The sequence below is a fragment of the Lucilia cuprina genome, chromosome 4, assembly GCF_022045245.1.
Source record: "Lucilia cuprina isolate Lc7/37 chromosome 4, ASM2204524v1, whole genome shotgun sequence".
In the NCBI taxonomy this organism is placed as follows: Eukaryota; Metazoa; Arthropoda; class Insecta; order Diptera; family Calliphoridae; genus Lucilia; species Lucilia cuprina.
Genome location: NC_060952.1, coordinates 41,587,441 through 41,614,552, shown reverse-complemented (window position 1 = coordinate 41,614,552; position 27,112 = coordinate 41,587,441). Strand labels below are relative to the sequence as shown.

At 28.4% G+C, this 27,112-nt stretch overlaps 1 protein-coding gene across 1 annotated transcript in view; it reads left to right on the top strand.

Moving 5' to 3' along the window:
* Positions 1-3,453: 3,453 nt before the first annotated feature.
* LOC124419767 (sodium/calcium exchanger 3) overlaps positions 3,454-27,112 on the top strand; it is a 162,423-nt gene continuing 138,764 nt past the window's right edge. Inside the window, exon 1 of the mRNA XM_046950345.1 lies at positions 3,454-3,585. The gene's annotated coding sequence lies outside the window, so the exon portion shown is untranslated. The remainder of the gene's footprint in view (positions 3,586-27,112) is intronic.

The following is a 27,112-nucleotide window of genomic DNA, read 5'->3' as shown; positions in this document are numbered from 1 at the left end:
AATTTCCGTTTAGTTTAAAAAGATTTTAAAAAGTGACATTCACATGTTTAGGACGGGGAATTCTACTTAGAAAAATAAAAAAGAAATATTAAAAACAAAAACCTAAATATCTAGGTTATATTAAATAGAAAAAATGAAAGACAAATAGAAACCAGCATGAGAATATGTAAAATTTTGTTAAATGGTTTAGTTGTTTAAAAAAAAGAAGGCGCAAAAGCTTTATGTAATTAATTTAAGTAACTACAGGACGTATGAGCAATAATAAATTGCTGGTTTACTTTTAGGACATACTCATACGCTTAGATTGTCAACCGGGTTAGGTGTTAAATTAAGTTTAATATTTATAGACAACTAATGTTTTTTTTTATAATTAATTACACATGCCAACGAGGAAACAGCTTTTTAAATAATCGCAGTGTTATTTGGTGTGCTGATTCTAAATATGGAAGTACAATTTTATACTTTTTCATATTTTTTTCTTTTTGACTGTATGTACACTTGTGTCCCAAGTATACAATTTTTTAATATTACAGAAGTTGCTAATAGTGACTGCTACATCTACGCTTATACTTTAACTTTTAAAAATCCATTTTGCAAAAATTCTGCGATATTGGAGCTCTGAAGAAAAACAATTTTTTTTTTATAAAATTTAAATTTTAATATCGGATGCAATTATACTTCGAAAAAGTTATAACAAAACAAAAAAATTATTGAAAATTATAAAAGTTTTTAAAAAATTCTCTGATCATTTACTGTCACTAAACACTTAACTATTGGGCCTGTTATGCGCTCCTTTACATGGAGGAAAAATGTTTGTTTGTGAAAAAGGAAACAAAATCATTGAATCTATTATACTGTGAAGTGATACTATTTTTCTAAAAAGTGGATTCGAGTACATGAATCTGTTTTTGAAACAAAATCTTAAGATACGGATAAAAACGGTAATGCGGATTTAACTGGCTTTTTTTCTTGAGTAAATCCTCAGAAAATTACTTTAATTCCTTATAAGTTTATAATATTATGATGAAAATCATAAATAATTTTAATACTTTTAATTTCCTCACCAATTTCAATGATCATCGGTCTATATTCAACACCAACCCTCATATAAAACAGCATTATAAAAATTACTTTTCGGACAAATCACTTTTTGGACAAATCATTTTTTGGACAAATCACTTTTAGGAACAAGTTAATAACATCGCAGATAAATAGACATTTGAAAGAGACTTTGAAAAAAATTTTATAATGTTAGAAAATGTTTAAAAACTAAAATCAATAAAATCGTGTAATGTAGTGTAATACATTTGTAATTTAGGTTACAAGTAGTTAGTCTAAGGCACTGGTGTAAGAGTGTCCAACAAGACCAATAGAGACCTAGGTGCCTCGGATTTGATCAATATTGTATTTACATTTCAGTGCCCCGAGGAATAGCCTTTTTAAGAATTTCATATAGGAATACCTCTCAATCGATGCGTATTAATGTACTGAATACAAGAAAAATATTTTTTTTTTTCGAAATGTATTTAGTTCCCTAGCAGCGATTGAAAACTCTGATCTTATTTTAAATTTTAAAGAAAAATATAACATTTCCGATTATTTTGAAATGGGTCTCAAAAATTTCGTAACTTTGAGTCGATTAAGTGAAAAATAATTTTAAAATTATTGCAGAGTATTTTTGGTTTACAAAATAATTTTTGGTGGTTTGGGTGGAGGCATACTATTTTCGATTTTAATTGAAATAGGGGTCAAAATTATCAAAAATTTTAGTTTATACAGAAATGGTTAAAAAAAAACATAGTTTAGAATTTGGTTTGGTCGATTTTAGACTTTTTTATTATATTTTCAAATTCATATAGCCCTTTTGACAATTCCTGTTTCGCAAAAGGACTTTTAGTCTTTTTGCGGAATAGTCAAAAATTTTTTCAAAAATTACTCTTCTCGCGATAAGCTTAAAATTACAGAACTTTTGAGACCCACTTCGAAAAGGTTTCAGAAAATTTCTTTTGAGCATAATGTACTGAGATCAATATTATATAGCTCTGGTAAGGAACTGAGAGCCTTTCCAAAAAAAAAAAAACAAAAGAAGACGTTAGATAGTTGTTAAGTTATCTAGTTAGTTCGTTAGTTAGTTAGTTAGTTACTAAAGGTCCAGCCGCTTAAATTATCTAAATAAATATTTTTTTCTTTAAAAAATTTCCCATAAACATTTCAACTTCTGTTTGCCCCCCAAAATAATTGAATGCTTCAATAATTAATAAATTTTCATTCAATTTTATAAATTGACAACTTCTCAAGAAAACCAAATGACTACATAAACTTTTGCATTCTTATTAAACCAAACAAAGTTTAAAAAAGAAACTTCATAAAAAAATATATTTAGAAAATTGAAAAAATTCCATTTTAATGAAAATTTCTCTACAAGTTTTCTTCTTTAGAGCATTTATATGACACTTGAAAAGCAAAATAAAGAAAAAAATAAATAAACTACAAGAAAATCGAAAAACTATTAGTGAAAAAGGCAAGCGAAAGGAAAATTATACATTGCTTCAAAATATATTTTCAAGCAACAACTTTCATTTGCTGCCTTAAACAAAATAAAACCCGGTAAAATGGTGAAAGAATCAAAAAAGAAAAGAGAAAAAAATATGCATTTCTAAAGAGAAATCTTTTACACTCAATGAGTGTATTAAATGGGTCGTTATAACAGTTTTCTATTGTGAATAATTATTATCCTTAGGGTTATGTCGTGTCTAACTTAAGTTGGCCAAGAACAAAAACAGAAAAAAAGAACACAACACAAACAACAACAGAAAAAGTTATAACAACATATGGCAGCCACGAAATACAAAAATAAAAGAACAACATTTTAGTCTTTATAAAACTAACGAGCGCATTAGAACGGTTTGAAAATACGAACGAGCGAAAAACAAAATAAAACCGGGCGCGTACTAGAAAAAAAATGTTGAAAAATAAATATATATAAAAATACATTTTGAAAGAAATATTGCAAAAAAAAAACAAGAAAACGACAGCAAAAACAATATAAATAACATATAAAAAAATGTTGAGTTTATAAATGAACACTCTTTTCCTCGATAAAATAAAAAATCGAAAAAATTATTTAATTGTATCTTGCAAAACTTAAAATCTAGTAAAATACTTACAACAATTAATTAACTTTAAATTTATTAAACCAAAAATACCTGCGTGTAAAATTTACTAAATTCTCTAGCTTAATTAAATTAAAAAAATAACAAAATATATTTCAACAAAATCCTAGTATCTTTACTTTTAACAAATACTTAAAATTTTATTTATATATAAAAAATATGAAAAAATCTTAGTGATAATTGTTAAAATTTAACGAAATAATTAATAGCTTCCGATTTATAAAATATTTAAAATAATATTAATAAATTTATTTATTAACATAAAAAAATATTTAATTAAAAAATTTAAGTGTTTACATTTATATGTTAAAAAATTTTAACATAACTAAATAACAGTGTTACTCTAACAATCATTATTAAAAGCAGATTTTATGGAGTTAATAATATACTTAAAAATACAGCATACTTTTTGGTAAATAAAAAAATTATATTAAATTTAAACCCCGCTAAAAGTCATAAACATTTTATGACAAATAAAAATAGATAAACTAAAACATATGAACACTTTTCATGATTAAACATCAATGACACAATATCTTTTGTATTGTTTGGAAAATTCTAAATATCAGCTGTTAGAATGATAGAAATTAAATGGCATTAAATAGAGTTAGTATAATTGGCTGTAATAAACTAAATAAATTAGACTCAATTTGAATTTGTGTAATATTTTTTTTATTTTTCAGAAATTTATTTACAATAAAAAATGCCTAAAAGTATAGGCATCAACATTCCCCTGCCAATTGTCTAAAGATTGGAATATAAACTTTATAAAGATATATTTTAGATGAATTCCTACAAGTATACCTTCTTATGAACTCATCACTAGCGATTATTTCAAAATCGTTTACATATATTGAGAAGTTCAGATAGAAACTAAATTTAAGGTCATATTCGAAAGTTGAACCCATATATATGTATATGGATTTGATACAATAATGGAGTATTATTTAATTCACGATGTACTCATTTTTTAGAGCACTTAATAAAAATAACATATTCTCTGTTAAACCTGCATAGATTTCAGTAACTTCATTCTGTTTTATCCGTCAATAATTTTTGTAGAAGTTATAAAAAAAGTGATCAACAGTTCAACTTGGCCATATTTTGCCATACTAGAGCTACCAAATTTAGATTGGAAGATGTGATCGTGTTACAAGATCAGTTTAAAATATTTAGGAAATAGTTATAAGTTTTGAAGATTTATGTTCGTTATCTTGTCCCGATTAGCGTAGATCACTGAATCAGAACGTGGTATCCAAAATTGTTGTCCTCATAATGAAATCCTATATATAAGCTAATTTTAGACTTCCCAGTAAAAAAAGAACTTCCAAAGAAGCGAAAAAGAAGTAGAATTTACTCCATAAAAATACTAAAAAAGACCTAAAGTAGTAATGATTTTAACACAGACTTGTTATAGGAGTGATGTTCTTTTTATTTGATTCCAAATACACTACATACGAAGTCATTCTCAGGAAGTAATTTTATGTTCTTTTTTTGAAATAATAATATTATAGAATACAACGAATTTAAAACAACACATATTAACATAAATAAATAAATTACACACATTTATCAATTAACTCCAAAATAAAATAATTAAGAAATTATAGTCGGGCGAGGCCGACCTTTTTACAAAAATGTGATTTAGTTGCCATAACCCAGCAAAAAAAGTGAGGAAAAAGAAGTAGATTTTTTTTGGTGAAAAACCTATGAATTTTACATTAGCGTGTCATTGAAGGGATGTTGTTCATTTTTGACAACTAGGAATTTCATCTATTCTTATTCATAGCTGCAATAAAAATACGATATTTGGATGTCAAAAATAAACCGAATTCGTTCAATGACATGCTTATGTTAATTTCATTGCTTTTTCAGCAAAGTTTGATGTACTTCGAATATGTTATTTGTAGTGACTTTTCTACATCTCTTTCCTCACTTTTAACTGAGTTTTCATTTGTAATGAAATATTTGGTTTATAAAAGCGAAAAATATATAATCGCATATTTAGATTTGATTAAGATGTCGATTGTAAAGTATGACATCAATTATTTTTTGGAACAATAGAAGATCATGTACCAAATTTCATTGAATTTTCTTCAAAATTGCGATCTGTAGTTTGATTAAAAGGACAGACGGACGGACATAGATAAATCTATTAAATGATTCTGAACCGATTGGTTTAAGGTGGATATAGGACCAATATTATTGTGCGTTACAAACATCAGCACAAACCCAATATACCCTCTCCACTAAAGTGGTGTAGGGTATAAAAATGGGTTTAATAAAAAAAAGTTTCAGTACAAAAAGATAATAAGACAAAATTGGATTATTTTCGATTCTTTGGAAGTGAATAAACATCACTTCCACAGAAGATAAATAAATTCACTTAGTGCTACTTTTGATGTGGTGATAAATGTTGTTCTTTTGGAAGTACTTCGTTTGATTTTTGTTTATATTTGTTTAATTTTCTTAATATAAAACTAAAGCTTTTAAAGCCTTAATAAAAATCTTAAATTGAACTAAATTTTAGCTAATTTAATATTCTCTGACGAACTCCGATTAAAATTGCATTAAGACGTTTTCAACCATTTAGGTTAAAGATGGTTGGAGTTGTTGCTCTTTCAGCAGTAAGCTCTGGAAGAGCAAGGCCATCCTTTTATAATCGTCAATGAAAGAGCAAATGTAAGTACTTATCCCGTACAATCGGTTGAATATATGGAAAGCTGGGTAAGACCGCGGTTGATTCTAACGATAACCTTCTTCATAACCAACAAGAACGAGAAACGGACTCTAACGAATGTAAACAATGTGCAGAAGATAGTGAAATACTGTAAAACTTTATAATTGCTCTTTGTCGAAATGAATCGTTCGTCGATCAATAAAGAGATGAACAATAAAAGTTAACAAAGATTGAAAACGAACAAAATTTTACATTTTCAAATTAAGATGCATATAAGCAATATCGTGTCATGTCTAACTTTTAAAACCAATGTCTTCTGATTTGTATGCACCAATCTTAGTACTATTGAATAGAAGGCCAGAAACAAATTTTCAGCTCTATCGGTCGAGAACTGCCGGAGGTCAAAGTTGGGTTTTATTTAAATATATGTATATTTTCACCTATTGTTCCTAGCAAATAGAGTCCAATAGAATTTATATATATTTTTCTTCATTCTAAATTTTTTAGATATCGATTTTTGAGTTGGGTCACTTGATATGAAATTGCCCATATTTGAATTTAGGGATGAAAACTCTCTTGAATTAAAGATAAATATTTACAGATTTTTCCTTATTTTTTAGCAAAGATAAATCTATATAGACTGCCAACCGATTTTTTTAATTTATGTATTTTCATAAACTTGTTATTAGCACTCTTAACCATGATTACACAACATTACAGTTTCAACCTAATCCCCACTAAACTAAGTCGCAAATTTGCAAGTTTTTGTATAATTTTAACATCAGCAAAGTTAAAAAACATGTTAAGACATGTGTGCTAAAATGTTAAAACTAAGCATGTACATTATAAAGTTTGTTTTTGTAGTTAGACATATATTAAAAACTGAACTAAAATGTTAAAACATATTGCAGAGAGGCATTTATAGTTTAGAACTATTAACGCTTTGGCACTTTATAAATTTTGCAACCAAAAAGTTAAGCTATTAAATGATAAGTGGGAGTTTTTAAACAGCTACAAAATGTGTAGCATACTTTAAGGCTATAATGTATATGAAAATGTGTTGCTGAAGTAAGCTGAAGCAGCAGGCGAGCAACAAATTTTAAATGTCTAAAATTTTATACGATTTTTTGGTAATAAATAAATTTAAATGTGTAATTTTAAATTGTTTAATATTTTTAGTAATTGTAACTATAAATTATTGGACATAAACTAAACTGATATTTTTTGAGTGACAATAAATTGTTATTGCTTTAATTAAAAAGATTAATGAAAATCAATTTAAAGCAATTAAATTTTTGAATCATATACTTAAGAGATTATTTACAAATTTTATAGATATTGACATTAAATATTAGTCTATACAATGGTTTTTAGCATAAATACTAACCTATTGTTTATATTTTCTTTTACCCTCACAATGTGTAGTATATTTTCAGGCATCAATAACTTATTAAAAATTTTGCCTATGTTTGCTGAAATACTATAAATTTATATTGTTTAACTTAGAGATTTATTTGTAAAATAAAAATCATTTCATTGTTGAGGTATAGAATTTAGAATTTTCTAATTACTTGTAATTACAACAATTAAAATGAGATAAATTATTTTGTGGATATTTGAAAACAGAGATTTTATGGTGAACGATACTAGAATTATTTAAATTTGTGTGTGTTTTCAGTACTTTACAGCAGGGATGGTAAATGTTTATTGATATTGGTTGTATAATATAAAAATGCTGGATTTTTTTTTTTTAAATTTTTAGATTTTATTTTGAAACATTATATAAATTTATTCAAATGAATTGGCCTTTGTTTAGCTATGAACTATTATTCACCAAAGCTATTGCTTATCTTTTGAGACCAAGAACATAACAAAGAGACCATGTTCTGCATAGACTGTAATAAATGATAATCGGACTGGGTTTGGTCTGTACTGTAAGGTAAAACTTCCCAACTTCTTCTTTTTTTTGATGGAGCATTACGTTTTTATGTCTGGTTGCATATTTTGGAAGTTTTTGGATATTGCTTGCTTCAAATTAATAAATTGCTTTGCCTGCAATAGTCTAACTAGGATTTGAAAGCTTATAATATTTTTTGTCTCAATAAAAACAGAGAATTAGCTTATTACCACTGACATTTTACTAGTTTTCCTCGCTTACCGACATCCTACATTTCCTGTTATCAATAGAGATCCATCTGGAACCGTGTCTACTTTACCCGCTTTTGTTTGAATCCTGCAGCATATGAGAAATACTTATTGGGAAAAAACTCCAATACTTCGGTTTTAAACGTTTTTGTCTTTCATATCAGAATCATCAAATTTGTTATATTCAAAAACCCTTCTTATACATAATTTCCATTAAAAAATAAAAACAGCATACTTTTAGGCTACACGTAAATCTATAAATTGTGGCCTACTTTAGGATGCAGCCATAATTGTTTTAAACAAAATTTATACATTTTCCTTTATTACCCAAAACGACAACAACAAAACGACCAAGCAAAGGAGACTGCAGTTGAAAAAGAATTTGCCTCTTTTACGTTCATTGACTTTTGAACTCAAAATGATTATGTGTACTACGTGTAGATTTTTTTTTATTTTGAGATGTCATAGTCTTTTTTTGTTCTTTTTACAATTAAGGTTTAACGTTTCACAAAATACTAGATGCTGTTTATATTATAATTTTCTATACTCTTTACTTTTGTTATATTTCGACAAAAAAAGATTTAGTATAAAGAAAAAAGTTGTGCAAAAAATATCTATGAGACTAACTATTTTTGGCACAAATATTGGTCAAGCAAAGAGCAAAAAAGCAAATACACACACACAGCAAAAATTTTACTACAAAAAAATACTCTAGAGTCACTAGTTCAACAGCCTCCAGTACAGTATGAGTAACAATGGTAAAGGCATAGAAATGGTTTGAAAGGAAGGCTGGCAATTCATTCAAACAAAAACAAAGGAAAATATTTTTAGTACAACCCAGCCCCAAAAGCATAAACCAACAACAAAAACTACTAAATGACAATTTATTTGGTAAAAAAAAGACAACAGCATTAGAACATTTTTTTGGGTGCCACACTGCAGTTTATGCAGTAGAGTTTCATGTCGTCTATGTTGCAACAAAAAAAAAATAAAAAACTAAAACCTTCTTTTTTATGTGTTAATGCAGCAGTTAGTGGCATCATAGTAACTTTATATTTGCACACAAACTTACATACTCGACAATACACACATATTAATGCTCATACATACATATATTTATGGCAATAATACTAAAAAATTTTAAAGTTAAATGCGCATCCGTATCCGCATTTTTTTAAACTTTTTTGTGTTATAAATATGAACTGTAAAGCTAATAAACTATTGGTTTGTCTTTCATACAATCGATTTTCGATCGATTAGTTTTCTTTTATAGAAAATTTTCGATAAATTTTCTTCTTTTCTTCCTTTTTTAGAAAATTTTCGTTTATAAAAATAATTTAATAAATTTTCCTTTATACAAAATTTTCAATAAATTTTTCTTTATACAAAATTTTCAATAAATTTTCTTTTATAGAAAAATTTTTTTATATAAAATTTTCGATAAATTTTCTTCTTTTCTTCCTTTTATAGAAAATTTTCAATATTTTCGTTTATAAAAAAATTTTAATAAATTTTCTTTTATAGAAAATTTTCTATAAATTTTCATTTATAGAAAATTGTCAATACATTTTCTTTTTGTCAATAAATTTTCTTTTATAGAAAATTTTCAATAAATTTTCTTTTATAAAAAATTTTCAATAAATTTTCTCTTAAAAATTTTTAATAATTTTTCCTTTATAGAAAATTTTTAATAAATTTTCCTTTATACAAAATTTTCAATAAGTTTTCTTTTATAGAAAATTTTCAATAAATTTTCTTTTATAGAAAATTTTCAATAAATTTTTTTTTATAGAAAATTTTCAATAAATTTTCTTTTATAGAAAATTTTCAATAAATTTTCTTTTATAGAAAATTTTCAATAAATTTTCTTTTATACAAATTTTTCAATAAATTTTCTTTTATAGAAATTTTTCAATAAATTTTCTTTTATAGAAATTTTTGAATAAATTTTCTTTTATAGAAATTTTTGAATAAATTTTCTTTTATAGAAATTTTTGAATAAATTTTCTTTTATAGAAATTTTTGAATAAATTTTCTTTTATAGAAATTTTTGAATAAATTTTCTTTTATAAAAAATGTTTGATATGTTTTTATAAATTTCTTTTTATAAAAATTTTGATAAATATTCTTTTATACAAAATTTTAAATAAATTTTTTATAGAAAATTTTAATTCTATTTTCCTTTATAGCAAATTTTATTAAAAATAATATTTTCAAAAAAATTTCTTAAAAAGAAAATTTTATAAAAATTTCGATACATTTCCTTTAATAAAAATTTTTCCATTAATTTCTTTTTATGTAAATTTTTCCAATAATTTTTTTTTAATAGAAAATTTCGTTAAATTTTATTTTATAAAAAATGTTTGATAAATTTTCTTTTATAGAAAATTCTTCATAAATTTTCGTTTATAACAAATTTTTGATAAAATTTCTTTCATAGAAAATTTTAGATATATTTTTTTGTAGAAAATTTTAGTTAAGTTTTCTATGGTAAAAAATTTTCGATCTATTTTCTTTATAGAAAATTTTCAATAAAATTTCTTTATAGAAAATTTTCAATAAAATTTTTTTATAGAAAATTTTCTATGTATTTTCTTTTATCTCTGCCCTTAAATTATTATTATTCGTTCGGTTTTTTGTGTTGCACTAGTGTTAAATTTGCAGCTGTTATCTCTGCAGCAAAAAAAAAGAAACACTTTTGTATACAAAAACAATATTTTTTACAACAAAAAGAAATAACAGAACGGATACTACAAAAAATTTTGGTTTTTCTTCTGTATTCCCTTGCACCATGACTCTTTTATGAATCTACTCTTTATGGCAAACGTGTCGTCGACTTTATATTTGAAGAGTGCATATGTATGTATGTGTGTTTATTTGTATTAAAAGAAACACAAGTAGAAAAACTTTTTTTGTTTGTTAAAACCGCCACCTTGTGGTAGTTTATATTATCTTGTATAAATACATATCTATGTATATATGAATTTTGCACATTTTTACATACATATGTTGTACATACTATATACTACTAAAGATATGTACTATTTATATGTATTTGCTACATGCACTTGTTCTTCTTTTACTTGTGCAGAAATAATTGTGTCAGCAGCAACTGCTGCAGTATTCTCATTATTATATTTCTTTAACATAACCAACATCATCATGATTATCATTTGCCTGAAAAGAACTACAAGCTCATTATCATCATTCTCATTATAGCCATCATCATCATGTAGTAGTTGTATATTGTACCAACAACCCAATTTAACTCAAAACATCTCTTTAGAGACGAAAAATCACAATCATGTTTTTTCGTCTTGTGTCTTTTGGTTTATTTTCTTTTTACACAGAAAATAGAAACAACATACATTACATCGTTCTAAAACTATGACAGCAAATGTTAAAACAGCTACTACTAGTCTACATAAAACTATTTATTCGCATAAATATTAATCGTTGATGTACACATTAGTTTTGACGTTGTCGTCTTTTGAATGCCAAAATATTTGTGAAAAAACTTTCAGGGGAAAAAACCAACTATATTTACAGGAATAAAGATATATCCATCCTTGGCGAGATATCTAGGTCTAAACTTAATGAAAGATTTCTAAAACTATACTATACTTCCTACTCTTGCTAGCAATTGAATTTGTCAAATTACGTAGAAGTTATTATAGTTGGAATAAAACTGTAATTTTAATTATTTTGTTAATGAGTTAATTTAAAATGCAATTGACATTTCCCAAACAAGATTATATTTGTTAAGAATACATCTTATTGGAAAAATTATGGATTATCAATGTGTATTAGTATTATAGGAATTCGCAATTAACATCCCTTTGAGAGAAATTTTTCCATCGTCTTTATGCACACTTTCCGATAAAATCTTATTAATTTATATATGGGGAATTTCAACTCAAAAAATCGATTTTGACAAAATTTGCACTAAGGTTATTATTATTGGACAGTAGCTCACACTCAAATTTTCAGCTATATCGGTCAAGAAGTGCCGTTTAGATTATTTCTTCATTCGTTCCAAAAATTTCTTTTTAATTTTTAACATAAGTCCCAACATCAGGTGAAATCAATCTTCCAACAATGCGGAAGTGACCACCCTTAATGATGTCATGAAAGAATTGCATTATTAAAAATGCAATCTCCATCATCTAATGGCCCATTTCAGTGCATTCCTTAACCCCTTTAAGCTCGCGTAACCACACTACTGAGATGGCTCTGTTGTTTTGGCAACAGCACATAGAGACATATTTGGTAGTCCGAAATACCCAACAAAATGGATCAGGATCCCTCTTTTATGAACAGATAAATATAACAAAGGAAGTAGGAATTTCCTAAGTCAATTAATTTCAATAATTGCCCAGACAAATATTCGGGCAGCATGTATCAATATATCCTGTTGAGATGGCAACAGCACCGAAGAACTTCCCCGAATCGTAAAAAGGCATTCTAAATCAGTACTAATCTCCAATATATGGAGACTTTCCCGATCTTTCACCAATTTTAGCATCAGTTCCATTTCCATGAACATAAAGATCGATCTACGGGATGACAGGCAACCATTGAATACTGACCTGACAATTTCCCACTACACGAACGGTAAGAGATACCGATCGGGTTTAGGAATCCAGCATATGCTGCTTTGTACACAGACCTGTTCGAAGAGAAAATTATCCAACCCATTAGGTATAGGACATATCAGTCCTTAAACCAACATTCTCTCCTCGCGATTTTGGGTATTAAACCACAGCCACTACGTGGATCTCGAAGGAACCTGAACCAACTGAACAGCCAGGACATAGTCCTGCGGGCAACTGGCCACCCGTAGTGCCAGATTATATAGTGCTCTGGTTAAACCTCATGGCAAATCATTCCGAGGCGAAGCCAAGGATCCATTTTACATCATCAGTTTATAGTACCGGCAGACTAGAGGTATTGGTAGCACATCTTTACCCGGGGATTGTAATACACCATGATGGAGATTTCATCAAGGAAACATGCCCCCGGGGTGCGTAAGGAGGGTATATATAAGTTTGTCATTTCGTTTGTAATTTATATCATATATTTTTCCGACCCTATAAAGTATATATATTCTGGATCCTTATAGATCGATTAAGCCATGTCCGTCTGTCTGTATGTATGTTTGTTGAAATTATTTTTTAGGAGACCCCAGATATCGGCGAGTTACCAATCTTTAATAATACTTTCGGGAAAATCGCTATTTTAAATCAGCATAATCAGTCCATAAATAACGGAGGTATGAGCAAAAATGTAAGACAACCTCTGTGAAACTTCATCAAAAATTGAGATTTTTTATTCACGTTCAAACTGAAATTGCAAAAAAAAAAAAACAAAATACATAATAATACGGTAAACTTTGTTATTGTTGGTTGGTCAAGTAGGTCTACTTGATTGTTTGCGTGTGGTCCCTTTTGAACGGACCACACCACTTGTCAGATGTGTTGTTGTATAGTGTTAGATCCAGCCTGTAGCCGTGGGAAATCGCAGGATGTCATTGAGCTTGACTCCAGATATCTCATCCAGGTTGAATATGAAGTAGCTGCCTAGAAAACGATTTCTATTAACAGAGCAGGGCATTCGCAGAGAAGATGGAAGACCGTTTCTTCCTTTTCCCTTTCTTTGCAACTGCGACAGTTTTCATTAAAGGGGAGCCCAAGCCGACTTGCATGTCTGCCTAGTGTCCTGTTATTATAGCTATCAACCTAGATATATCCCTTCTACTCCGATTTATGAGGTGTCTAGTGCGTTTTTCATTAAAGGAAGGCCACACTTGCTTGGCCTCTTTGCATGTATCCAGATTAATCCACCTATTTTCAGCCTTCTGAAGAAAGAATCTGAAGATGCTACTCTTGATAAAGCTTAACGGAGTTGATACTGAAACGGCATTGGAGATATCAAGTGCAGATCCCGTTCTGGCAAGATCATCTGCCCGTTCATTGCCTTGATAGTCCCTATGCGCAAGGGTAATGTCAGACAGGCGACCCAGCCTTGACAGCTCTTTCTTGCAATGTCTGACTAATAAGGAAGAGGTAGTATAGGATTTTAGAGAGAGGAGTGCAGCTTGACTATCGACAAAAATTCCTATGTTGCCACGAATATTGAGGTAATGTAGTTTTCTACAAGCTTATATTATTGCAAATATTTCAGCCTGAAAGACACTACAGTTGTTGGGAAGGCGGTGAGATATACTTACCCCAGCTTCTTCACAGAAGATACCACAACCGACCCCGCAGTTCATCTTAGAACCGTCTGTATAGATTCTGGTGGTATATTCGTTCGGTAGGTTACCCCTACACCACTCGTTCCTGGAAGGAACTCTGATTTTGAAAGTCCTTTCAAAGACCGTTTGTGGGGTAATATAGTCGGATGGTTGGCTCAAGATTGGAGGTAAGAAGCTTAGAATCTTAGCGTGTCCATATGTTCTTGATCTCCAACTTCCGGCTGAGTTAAGCCTCGCTGCGCTGCAAGCAGATATGGCCAATTTTGTTATTGTACTCTTGTTTATAAAAACAAGGCAGAGTGAGTGTGTCGTTATTGGCTAGAAACATGAAATTAAGTTTGTGGAACCTGACTTAAGTTAGAAGCCATAAAAGATTCGGAATTAGGTGAGAACACAAAAGAAAACTTTTTGGTACTTTTTCGTTTTTCAAAAGGTACTTTTTGAGTTTTCTATAATAATGAACTTAGAAACATGAAATTAAGCATTAAGTAGAGCCTGCGTTAGGCGAGAACCCATAAAAGGGGATTTTTTGGTATTTATTCGTTCTACAAAAGGTACTTTTTGAATTTTCTATAATATTGAACCTAGAAACATGAAATTAAGTATATAGAGTCGGAATTAGGTGAGAACCGGAAAAAGTGAACTTTTTGGTAATTTTTTTGTTTTTTAAAGGTACTTTTTGAATTTTCTATAACATTGAACCTAGAAATATGAATTCAAGTATGCAGATTCTGAATTACGTGAGAAGCCATTAAAGGGAACTTTTTGGTACTTTTTCGTTTTTCAAAAGGTACTTTTTGACTATTCTATAATACTGAACCTAGGAACATGAAATTAAGTATGTAGATTCGGAATTCGGTGAGAACCAGAAAAGTTATCTTTTGGGAATATTTTCGTTTTTTTTTTTAAAGGTACTCCTTTGAATTTTCCATAATATTGAATCTGGAAACATGAAATTAAGCATGTTTTGGTACTGACTGTTTTTTGTAACACACGATTCGGCAATTTCCTTGAAGGGTTTATATACCCATAATGGGAATATAAGTGGGATATCTAATTAAAAAAAGTAGTTAGTTAGTTGGTTAGTTAGTTAGATAGTTAGATAGTTAGTTTGTTAGTTTGTTAGTTTGTTAGTTTGTTAGTTTGTTAGTTTGTTAGTTTGTTAGTTTGTTAGTTTGTTAGTTTGTTAGTTTGTTAGTTTGTTAGTTTGTTAGTTTGTTAGTTTGTTAGTTTGTTAGTTTGTTAGTTTGTTAGTTTGTTAGTTTGTTAGTTTGTTAGTTTGTTAGTTTGTTAGTTTGTTAGTTCGTTAGTTTGTTAGTTTGTTAGTTTGTTAGTTAGTTAGTTAGTTAGGTAGTATATTAATAAGTTAGTTAGTTAGTTAGTTAGTTAGTTAGTTAGTTAGTTAGTTAGTTAGTTAGTTAGTTAGTTAGTTAATTAGCTAGTTAGTTAGTTAGTTAGCTAGTTAGTTAGTTAGTTCAAAAAAAAATTCTTTGAATTGAAAAACTGATTTTATAAATATAACTCAAATTGGGTGATCCTTCTTCTCTTTCGATTTCTTCTTTTATTTTTAATTTAATTTCCGGCAATAATTGTGTCAAACATTTCGTAACCAATTGTTCGACTGATTTCCTTAGATAACTTAAATCACATCTAATTGACCCTTCAACAAAAGAAAACAGAAAAAAATAATAATTTCTATTTGAAAAGACTTACAAAGAATAGAATGGAACCAAAAAGGGGATAAATAAAAAAAAAGAGAAAAACATTGACTCATGTAAAAGTATCATGGCTTAAAATTATATTGCTTGTTATTTGGTAATGACAATCATTTCTTTTGTCTTTTTGTCCGTCCATCTGACTGTCAATATTTTCAAAACTTGCCTTAACATTTTGCCATTATTGTTTTCTGTGAAATGTGTCTTGTTGTATGCGATTCAATAGATATAATAAAATACCAGGCGTAGTAAGTAGTTTTCACTCATTCATTCTATTTTATAGTTGTTTGGGTTTTTTCTTTTGTTGCTATTATTCTGTATTGTATTTCTATGAATCGATAGTGTTTTGGGTTTTAAATGAAAAATTCCAATACGGGTGGGTGCAAAACATTTTTCGTTTGTGTGAGAGTGTAAGTCCTATAGTTATAGAATAAATCCTTTTTTTGTGCTGGTTTTGATTCAATCACTAAATCATTCATTCGTTTATACATTTCTTGGTTCGTTTATTCAAATATGTGTCTGCTATCGCAACATCTATCAAACACAATTCAAAAGCTTTGATATGAATCTGAGTTGTGCGAGTTGTAATAAAAAAAGTGGACAAAATAGAAATTGTTTTGAAAGTTAAAGGGTGTTTTGGAAACGCGTTTGTTATGTATTTAACATGGTATGTGTTAGTGATATGTAAATACTGTAATTGTAATAGTTGTTGAATTCTTTGTGATAATGTACGACTGATTGCCTAAACATATTTATTCATTGGTTAAAGGTAAGGTTCTTCTTGAAAAAAAGTACGCATTTTTTAAGTAATTTTTACAAACACACACTCTAAGATTATAAAACTAATTTTAGAGTGAAAAATTAAATTTCACACTTTGTAAATGTTTGCGACTTAAGTAATAATTGTCTACAATTTATGAAATTTGTATATACCCTCCTTCCTTCATTTTCTAATATTTTTTTTTTAAATTCTTAATACTTAAATTACAAAATTCCTCCATATGTTGATTGCTGCGGTATTGATTTACAAAAATAACCAACAAAAACTAAATACAAAAAAAAAGAAAACCTAAGAAAGAAAAATGTTCAATAATAAATTTAAAAATTTCTTTTCATATTATTTTTACCTCATGGCTATTTGGTTTTGTTTGCTTTTGCTTTATTTCTTTTGTTTTTCGTTTTTTTATTTGTTTTTTTTTTATTTTACTAAATAAATTGTTTACCTTGTTTTTTTCTATTATCGTTTTCTTTTCTTTTTTTTGTGTTTTTATTTCTAAAAGTTTCTTTAGGTTTTATTTCCTTTACTTTTGCCTGAATGTTTTTAGTTTTCCTAAATGTCAATGTAATTGTATGGTTAATTATACTCTGTAGGTTAAGCCACTTGTTTGTCACATGTAAGTCCAGTCAAAAATATATCATATGTATGAATCGGTAATATTAATCTATTTATTAGAGATCAGGCTTGTGGTGTAATTATTACATAAAGTAATGCTTTACATGATCAATTACAATTACTTTTAATGCTTAATTGAGCAGTAAATTACAAATGTGAAATTACAATTACTTGTAAAGTGTAATTGACCAATTTCAATTATTTGTTATCATAATCCATTAATTACAATTACTTGTAATTATAATAAAAGTATTGCCTATTACATTGCAAATAATTGTAATAGGTAAACGTCAACCTATTACAATTATTTGCAATTGCAATTTAAGTATTATTAATAATATTCAAAAAATTATAAAGGAACAATTACATAAAGTAATTTATTATATAGTCAATTACAATTACTTCTAATATTTGTAATTATAATTGAACTTTCGTACATTACAATTAGTTGTGTGTTAATGAGCAATTACAATCATTTCTAATTTTATTGAAATAATTAATTAAATTCTACCAATTACAAATAAGTGCAAATGTAACTTAGGTATTATAAATTACAATTACTTGGTCAATTACTGTGTAATTAATGTGTAATAGAGTAATAACCAATTACTTATTGTAATTGCATCTGGACTTTTGTCAATTAGAATTACTTGTAATGGTAAATGAAAAAAATTAATGACAGTTTCTTGTAATTCTGATTTTTTATCTTATGTTTATATGCAATTTGTAGTACTTAATTACAATTGCAAGTAATTGTAATTTGTAGTTGCTCAATTACACATTATGAATGACTTTGGGGAACAAAGGTGGCTTAGGGTTTTCTATTGAAGACTCAAAGCAGAAATATACCAACATTTACCTAATAATATCACAAGCTTTCATGCAGAAAGAAGTCCGAGAAATAAAGGAATGTTTAAATTGGATTAGAATACATATGGTGACTACAAGGCGAAATATATTTAGGGACAATTAGAAGGCAATTAAGTCGATATCAGGTGATAAAATGAAATCTAAGACCGTATTGGATTGTAAGAAAGCATTAACTTAATACTGTCCCAAGTCCCCTAGGGACATGTTTCGTTGATGAATAACCCACATCTTAGTGTAAAGAGTCTGCTAAAATTATGCTGGAACTGGTGATGACAAATTTATTCGCCGTCTTTCATTGGAATGATTTAACATGAGATCGGACCAAAGCACCTCATTATCTGGTTCTTCCGATGGCCCCTTGCTTGCACGTCTTTCTCCTGGCTGGTCAGTTGGTTGAGGTTCCTTTGGGATCCACAAAGTGACTGTCGTTTAAACCCAAATTCGTGGGAAGGGAGTGCTTGATTTAAATATTGATACACTGTGAAATATAAATTTTTGGAATAAGTTTCTGTTACAGCTCCTTGTTTCTAAGAACGGAACAAACCACATAGAAAGGCTGTGGATTATTAATATTTTGGAATTGAGCTAATACAAATATTAGGTATGAGTTGGAGTGATATTTACCATCGGATATATGTATCTGATGGACGAAATGGATCTTGAGTTGTATCTGCTAGGATGTCGGAGGGTAGAAAGGAATGATGGTTAAAGTGTCGGTGGAGTTAGTTGAGAAGTAATAACTTAATCTTCATCAACCTCACTCAGTGGTTAAAAAAGACTACCATGAAGTAGACCAACACAAGACTTGTTCACGTAAAGCACTTCGACATTAACTCTCCCAGAAGTAACCTATCATATGGGTCACTCGGGAACGATAGAGCGAATGTATTAACTTTAAAGGGAAGGGAGCTCGAGGTGAGATAATACCATTGGGGCTCTTGGAGTAATGAAAAGAACCAAAAATATCCTATGGGGTGATCTTGTTGAGAACAAGACGAGAAATCTCCTCAAAATGATCAAGTCTGAGGTGAGTACTCTGGTTCGTATTCTGTGTGGACACACAGGATTGCGAGTACTTTCAGACGTTATAGAGCATGTGAAACTATAAAGGACTTTCTTGGCAGTCGTCGAAGTTAAATTGAAAAATTCTTACGAATTACGTCTGAGTTTCTAAACATTCAAAAATAGTTGCTCTTTAGTGGCCTTTCTCTATTTGATTAGATTTAATGTAGTAAATATCCTCTTATTAACCGAACCTATAAACCGTAAATATGTATATAAAGCCAAGCTAAAAACTATAGGGTTGTATTTTTTTTTAATCGTTATTATATGAGTTTATATCATGAATTTTAATTACATATGTAACCAAATTAAAAACTGGCTAGAATAGCTTTTGCAACGCGGATTAAATAAATTATAATGTTGATTAATACTCTTCTAGTGATGATTTATTTTGTGTTAATACGTTTCTTTATGTTAGAAATCCTAAATGTTTAGATCACATTTTTTTGTAACATTTTTATTAGATTTATTTATTGAAAATTGTTTTATATACATAATTAAAATAAAACATTTTCACAGAGTAGGATCAGCAATTCCCGATTTCAGTAATTTTTTACACACGACCTTAAGATCTTATAAGTACTAGGGTCAAATAACGACCTATTTTGCGCAATTTCAAAACAAAACAATTATTTGTTTAGCTACAAAAGTAAACTTTTTAAATTTAATTCTCAAAAATTAAGGTGAAGAGCAAATAAAATTTTGTTTATTTCACTACGATTGAGTAAAAACACTTTTATTCTTTCGCCATAGATACACATCGCTGTCATATTTGTACTGGTAATTATGACAGTACAATGTTATAAACCGATTAAATGTTATTTATACCAACGTAGAAACAACTACCAACAAACAACACGTAAAGAAGAATAACAAGCAAACCAGGAAGAATATGAGAGAAAAAATAAATAATATTCACTAAAAAACAAACAAACAAAAAAGAAGAAAAGGAACTATGAAATAGTCATAAATAACTAACAAAATAAACATTTAACGTTTTGCTAACCAATACCAAAACAAACTTTTAACACGCATTGTAACTAACGAATGTTTAAAAACAACAGTGATGGGCACTCAACATTTAAGTTTGTGAAAACGGATTTCCCTTTTGTGAAACATTTTTTATTGGCTGTGCATTAAAGTGTTACCACGACAATTTTTTTGTTTATTAACTCATAGAAAGTATTTGAGAAAAACCCATGACTGCTTTAAATGAAAAAGGGTTTTATACATAGACACGCAAAATATAAACAATCACACACATGCTTATATGCTTTTCACACTCCACTGCATTTTCGTGCCGGTGTGTTAGTTGGTTACTCAATCATCTATTTTAATTTGTACTTGTATGAGTTCATATTCTTGCAGTTCGGGGTGGATATACCAATGTAATAGCAGACTACAACAATTCCGTAACTGTATTAATAGGGTGACAATCACCAATATGTCATTTTCTGTGGAACAGAACAGAGTCTTAGGTGAAGTTGAACCCCATGCTCCTTAGCTCGATTTCTTGAAAGTACCGATTGACAAAGATGACAAACAATTCATATATAGGTATAAAATATTTCCTAGACAAATAGTTAGACCTTAGGGTTTTGTTCATAACTTTTTATTTAAGCTTTATAAGTCAAATTTTCATACCAATTCTGTTCTATAAATCTTTAATAAATGTTTATGAATAAGGCGTTAAAAAATTCTTTAAAAAGCATCCCAGCAGAAGTAAAACGAAGTAATTCCAAAGTAGTAACATTTATCACCGCTTTAAAAGTAGCACTAAGTGAATTTCTTTACCTTCTGTGGAAGTGATTTTTATTGACTTCCAAAGAATTCAATTTTGTTTAAAATACTACAACAATACTTCCTAATAACTTCCAAAAAAATAAAAATCCCTTCTATGACAAGCCTGTGTAAAAATCATCACTTCTTCAGACTCTTTTTAGTACTTCCATGGAGTAAATACTACTCCTTCTTCACTTATTTGGAATTTATTTTTTTGCTAGGATACACTGACTCCTTATGAAACGGTTGGGTTATGAATTGCCATTTAATTCTTTTTATTTTTTTGAATTTTTTTGCTGTGTTTGTGTAATAGAATGAAAAAAATATTTAAACCAAACAAGGTTTTTCCTTTTTGTGTTTTGTTTTGGTTAACACTCAACACGACCACAAACAAACCCACCAAAAGGCCTGTCTGTGATTTCATTTCTTTTAATGAATGAAAAATTTTTCTAAATTGTTTTTTTCTTCTATATTTGAAAATTCCATAGAGATTTTATTTGTTTTTTTTTTTGCTGTTTGTGAGATTTTAATCAGTCAATAGTTGGCCAAATAAAGGTTCTTTAAGCCAATTCACCTTTGCTCTGATTAGTTTAATTTGTTTGTGTTTTAGAGTTATTAAATTTTTTGTTGGAATTTTGGAATTTCAATTTAAAATAAATAAGAAAGTATAGTCAGCTATGGGCGATCGTATGATACTCTACACCATATGAATAGACTAAAAAAAGGGGATGATGACTTATTTGCATTGCAGATGATTGGAAAGACATCTGGGACATCTACGGATAGAACGAATAAAAAAACGTATTATCCCTGTAATACATTGCACGATTCAATTGCCAGTAAACCACTTATGGGTATGTTCTTGATAAAATACGTGCGTTACGCAAAATCATGCGTGTTTCTGGAACAAGTTCCCTAAGTTCCCTCCACATTCCACATTGATTTTGCTGTCATTTGCTTTCTTACTTTTTGTACATTCTATAACTTTTGACCAAAAAACCTAAAATTAAGAATGAAAAGTCCTGTGTAAATGGGTATCAACAAAATGGGATTTTTGGTACTTTTTACTTATTCAAAAGGTACTTTTTACATTTTCAATAATATTAAAACTAAAAACATGAAACTAGATCCGGATTATGTGAAAACTAAAAAAATAATACTTTTTGGTACATTTTCGCTCTTAGAAGAGTACTTTTTGTATTTTCTATAATATTGATCCTGGAAACATGATCTTAAGCGTGTATAGCCCAGAGTAAATGAGAAGCAATAAAAGATGACTTTTTATACCCTACAATACTTTAGAGGAGAGGGTATATTGGGTTTGTGCTGAAGTTTGTAACATACAAAAATATTCGTCCTATACCCACCGTAAAATATACCAATCGGCTTAGAATCATTTTCTGAGTCGATTAAGCTATGTCCGTCCGTCCATCCGTCCGTCTGGCTGTCCATGTGAACTTTGTGCGCAAGGTACAGACCGCAATTTTTAATATAATTGGATAAAATTTGCGCAAGGTACAGACCGCAATTTTTAATATAATTGGATAAAATTTGCGCAAGGTACAGACCGCAATTTTTAATATAATTGGATGAAATTTGGCACACACGCTTCTTTTGGACCGAAGCCTAATATGGTTAAAATCGGTCCATTATATCGACTAGTCCCCATACCTTTAGGCTTAAAATTTATTTAATGATCTATTATGTCAATAAAAGTCGACAAAACTTAGTTTTATAGAACTTTAAATGACACTACCGATTTTTTTAATAATCGGGTTTCATTTGATCCTAGCCCCCATACAAACTCCCCTTCAGAAAATGACTTAAAGATCAAAATTCATTTACAAATACTAACAACACTTTTAAATTCTACATAAATAATATTAAAGAAGACTTAAGGATAGGACCATATTTTGCCCTACTCCCCTTTGAGCCCTCTTGTAAAAAATCTCTTTTTTGACAAAAAAGGAAAAATATTCCGAAATAAAGTTAAAAAGCAAAACAAATGCTTTATTTTTTTCAAAATAACCCCCATTTTTAACATACATACAGACTGGTGTAGAGTATCGTATGGTCGGCTATATACATTCGTACTTGTTGTTCTTCAAAAGGTATTGTTTGAGTTTTCTATAATATTCGAACTAGAAATATGAAATTTTTCATGTAGAGTCCAGAGTAAGTGAGAGCCAATATAATTGTACTTTTTGGTACTTTTTCGCTCTTCAAAAAGAACTTTTTGTTTTGTTTATAATGTTATGTTAATGAAAATCTGTAGAAAATATTTTATATCACATATCACTCAGATTGAAAGAAATTCCAAAAAAAACTACTTTTTCTAGTTATTTGATAATTTTTCAATTAACAAACTGGTATTTTTTCACACATCATAGGGAAGGGTACATACAATTCGGCATAGCTGAATATAGATCGCTTAATTGTTTTTTAACAAAGCCCTTGTATTGGCTTCTGCCTTAATGGCAATAAACATAAGTTTTTTAACAATTTAGAGATAAAAAACCAATATGTTCAAAGTTGATTTAAAATAAGGCTTGGGCTAATTATAGGTCGATATAGAACATCGAATTTAACCATAATATAAGCAAACTAGGGGCGCAGTCAGAGGTTCGCAAATTTAGTAATGTAAAACCAATATTTTGAAAGTTGATTAAATATATATAATTTTGAATTTCTCCGTAATATAGGCAAACCAGGGGCGCATTTAGGGGTCCGAAAATTGGGATTAATTGTCGATTTTGATTATTAATCGCTCGAATAACTGAAAATTGTTAAATAACAAATATCGAACAATTCGAATAAATTCCATCAATTTACCGATTAATATTTTTATAATAAAATTTATGTCAAAAACCCGAATAATTGAATGCCCTATCGGACTTTTTGATCTTTCACACTCTTAGCATGGCTTTTAAAAGTAATCAACTTGAAATACAATTTTAAACCATTTTTTTTTTTTTTTTTTTTTGAAAACACTCAAATAAAAATAACTTTTTTACTTTATTACATTTTAAGCTGAATTTATTTGTCTATTTCTTCATTTTGTCATGTTAATTTTGTTTTTTCATCTCTTATACAAATTTGTTTTTATTTTTATTATTGTAGATGTGTTTTTAATATTGATGACGACTACACAGTTAAATGCCAGACAACTTAAATGTTCAAAAAGAAGAAAGAAAGAAAAAACAATTTAATGAAAAATCGTCACGCATCGATGATTACTTAGTTTTTTTCACTTTTCTTTAATGTTTATTTAGACAAGGGAACATACATACATGCATACATTATTTATTAAAACAAATAAGAAATATTTCTTAAGGTGAAATTCTAATACAAAAGAATATATCATATATATTGTTGTTAGTAATAATTTTAAATAATTTATTTATTGGAACACCTAGACATATAATTAATAATAATTTGCTTGTATAATACAAATATTAAACATACGTCTTGGTAACCAAAATATATTTTATTTAAAATTTTTTTTATTCGCAAATTATATTTAATAAGCGGAACATTTAAGAAACTGTGCTACTTGAGTTAATTATTTTTAACTATTTGAGACCTATATCGTATTAAGATATAGACTTGCCAAAACATGTTTGGTCTTGAATTGTAATTTCATTGAATTACATGCCACACGCACTTTAACTATTAAAGATGTTAGTTGGTTGATTACTTTTAACTAGTCATTGGCAAGTGACTATTTAAATGTAATTAAATTTATATTTCTCATGAAAGTTATGTAATATAAACATTAAGACATGCAAGGAGTTTCTTCTGTTTAACCTGTATACAGGATGAAAATAATTAAGTATAATACTAGGCTAACTATTTATTATACTTATCGTAAATGTGTTGAAAAGTATACATATATGTAAATTTGTTTATTTTACGTAATCATTTATTTTATGAAAATTCTTTTTAATTATTCTTTATTTAAACATATAAATGCTTTTAAAAAATACTAACATTTAAAGTATCAAATAGATAATAATGAAAGTATTCCAATGTTTACCCATAAAACCCTTCCTATAGCCCAGAGCTCAAAAACTTTCGATTTTGTTATGACCTTTTTTGAAATCAATGTTACTTTGTACACTTCTTTTCATAGCTTATTGACTTTGATATTTCTGTTAGTACCAACACCTTCAATATAATTATTTCTAGTTAACAACTTTACAGATGTACTACGTACGCAGAATTTCAAATCAATTTATAAAAATTAATAATTAACAAACATAAATTACTAAGACTAAACCCTAAATAGAAACATTTACTCTTTCCTATTTCATTGTTTATCCTCTTAATTCCCCAAATTATCCTCTTTTGTAGCACTTTGTTTAAATTGTGTTAATCGTTCAAATCAAATTTAACTCTTTTATACCCAAAAAAGTTTTCACGATTTTTTTCTTTCATAGTTTCTAAAGTTATAATAAAAAATAAAAAATGACTTTATATGAGTGTGAGTTATTTTCAAGATAAAGTGATGTAGTCCTTAAGGATATGATGACATCTAACAATTCTAAATACAATACATGAGTTATAAAAATGTTTTCCTTCTTAATATTCTCTTCACTCACGGCAGACAATTGTGCGAAGAGAAAACAAAAGATGTGAAAGAATACAAATTCCTTCTTTGTTGGATTCTTTTTCGTTCAGTCTGTTTTACTTCTTGATTTTTTTGTCATTTGCTTTCAAAGATTTTATTTCTGCAGGTTCTTCAGCTATTGTTCAGCTCAGTTGTTCTCAGCATTTTTTTATACCCTTTGGTGTTATGAAACTACAACAAGAATGATAAAACTGTATTGTTTTAAACTTAAGCCACTTTTCTAACTAACTAAGTAACTAAGTAACTAACTAACAAACTAACTAACTAACTAACTAACTAACTAACTTTTTGAGTTGATTAGGACATGTGCTCCCGTGAAATTGTAGCTCTCATACAACCTGACCTTCCAATTTGGGCTTTATATGTCATCGGCACAACTAAGTTTTAGATAATTATAAATGACACTGCCAAATTAAGCAAATGGGCGTTATAATAAAAATAAGTTTTAATATTCTTGCTTAATACATTAAACCAAAATTGCTGAGGTTTCGAACAATACTATAAACACATAAAAGCAATAAAACTACAACAGCCAGCCAAATCATACAAAGACGTTAAAATTTTGTCGTTTTGAATAATAGAAAGAGACATAAAATGAATAAGGAGCAGTTCTGTACGAACAAAAGAATTGAAGTAAACATAAAGTTGAGGTGTTAAGTGAGCTGTTTAGTTTGTGTCAAATAAGGAACCAACATACAACCAAGCCACCAACAATCTACTGACAAAAAATACAAGAACGAAGTTTTATTTGTGTGTTTTTTACAAATACGAAAAGGATTTACTTTATGAAACGATTTTAATCAGTTGAAATCTTGTTTTTTTTTGTTGGTTAAACTAAAAACAATTTTACTAACAGGATAAAGTTCTGAGTAGAATTGTGCTTTTTACAGCTTAATTGAATGCTGATAAGTAGAAAAAAATTGTCTATGTCGGGTATTGTAAAAGGATAAGAAAATTTTTAGAATTTATTTAATTTATAATTGAAATGTTATATTTGAAAGGGTTATGTTGTGTATATACGTAATAAATTTGGAGCAGTTTTTTGATATGAGCTGAGATGTTGAAGTTCATGGACGTACAAATCTGCTAACACATCTTTTTAAAGGGAAATACATTTTTCAATATCGTAATTAGTACTTGAGTGGAGCAGAATGACGCATTTTTAAATAGTACGATCTGATTACAATTTTATGGATTTTGCTAAGAAATTTTTAAAATTGATATTTTACAAGTTACTGATAAGACAAAAGAAAATAAACGTGATGACGTGGTATCGATCTCTTTTAAGTTAAGTAATTAGTTTTAATTTGATATTTAATGAAACATATTGCGACGGTGCTTTAGAGAATCAATAGAGTTGGACTCGCTACAGTTACCAATAAGTACCTTTCTCAATATCAAAGGTA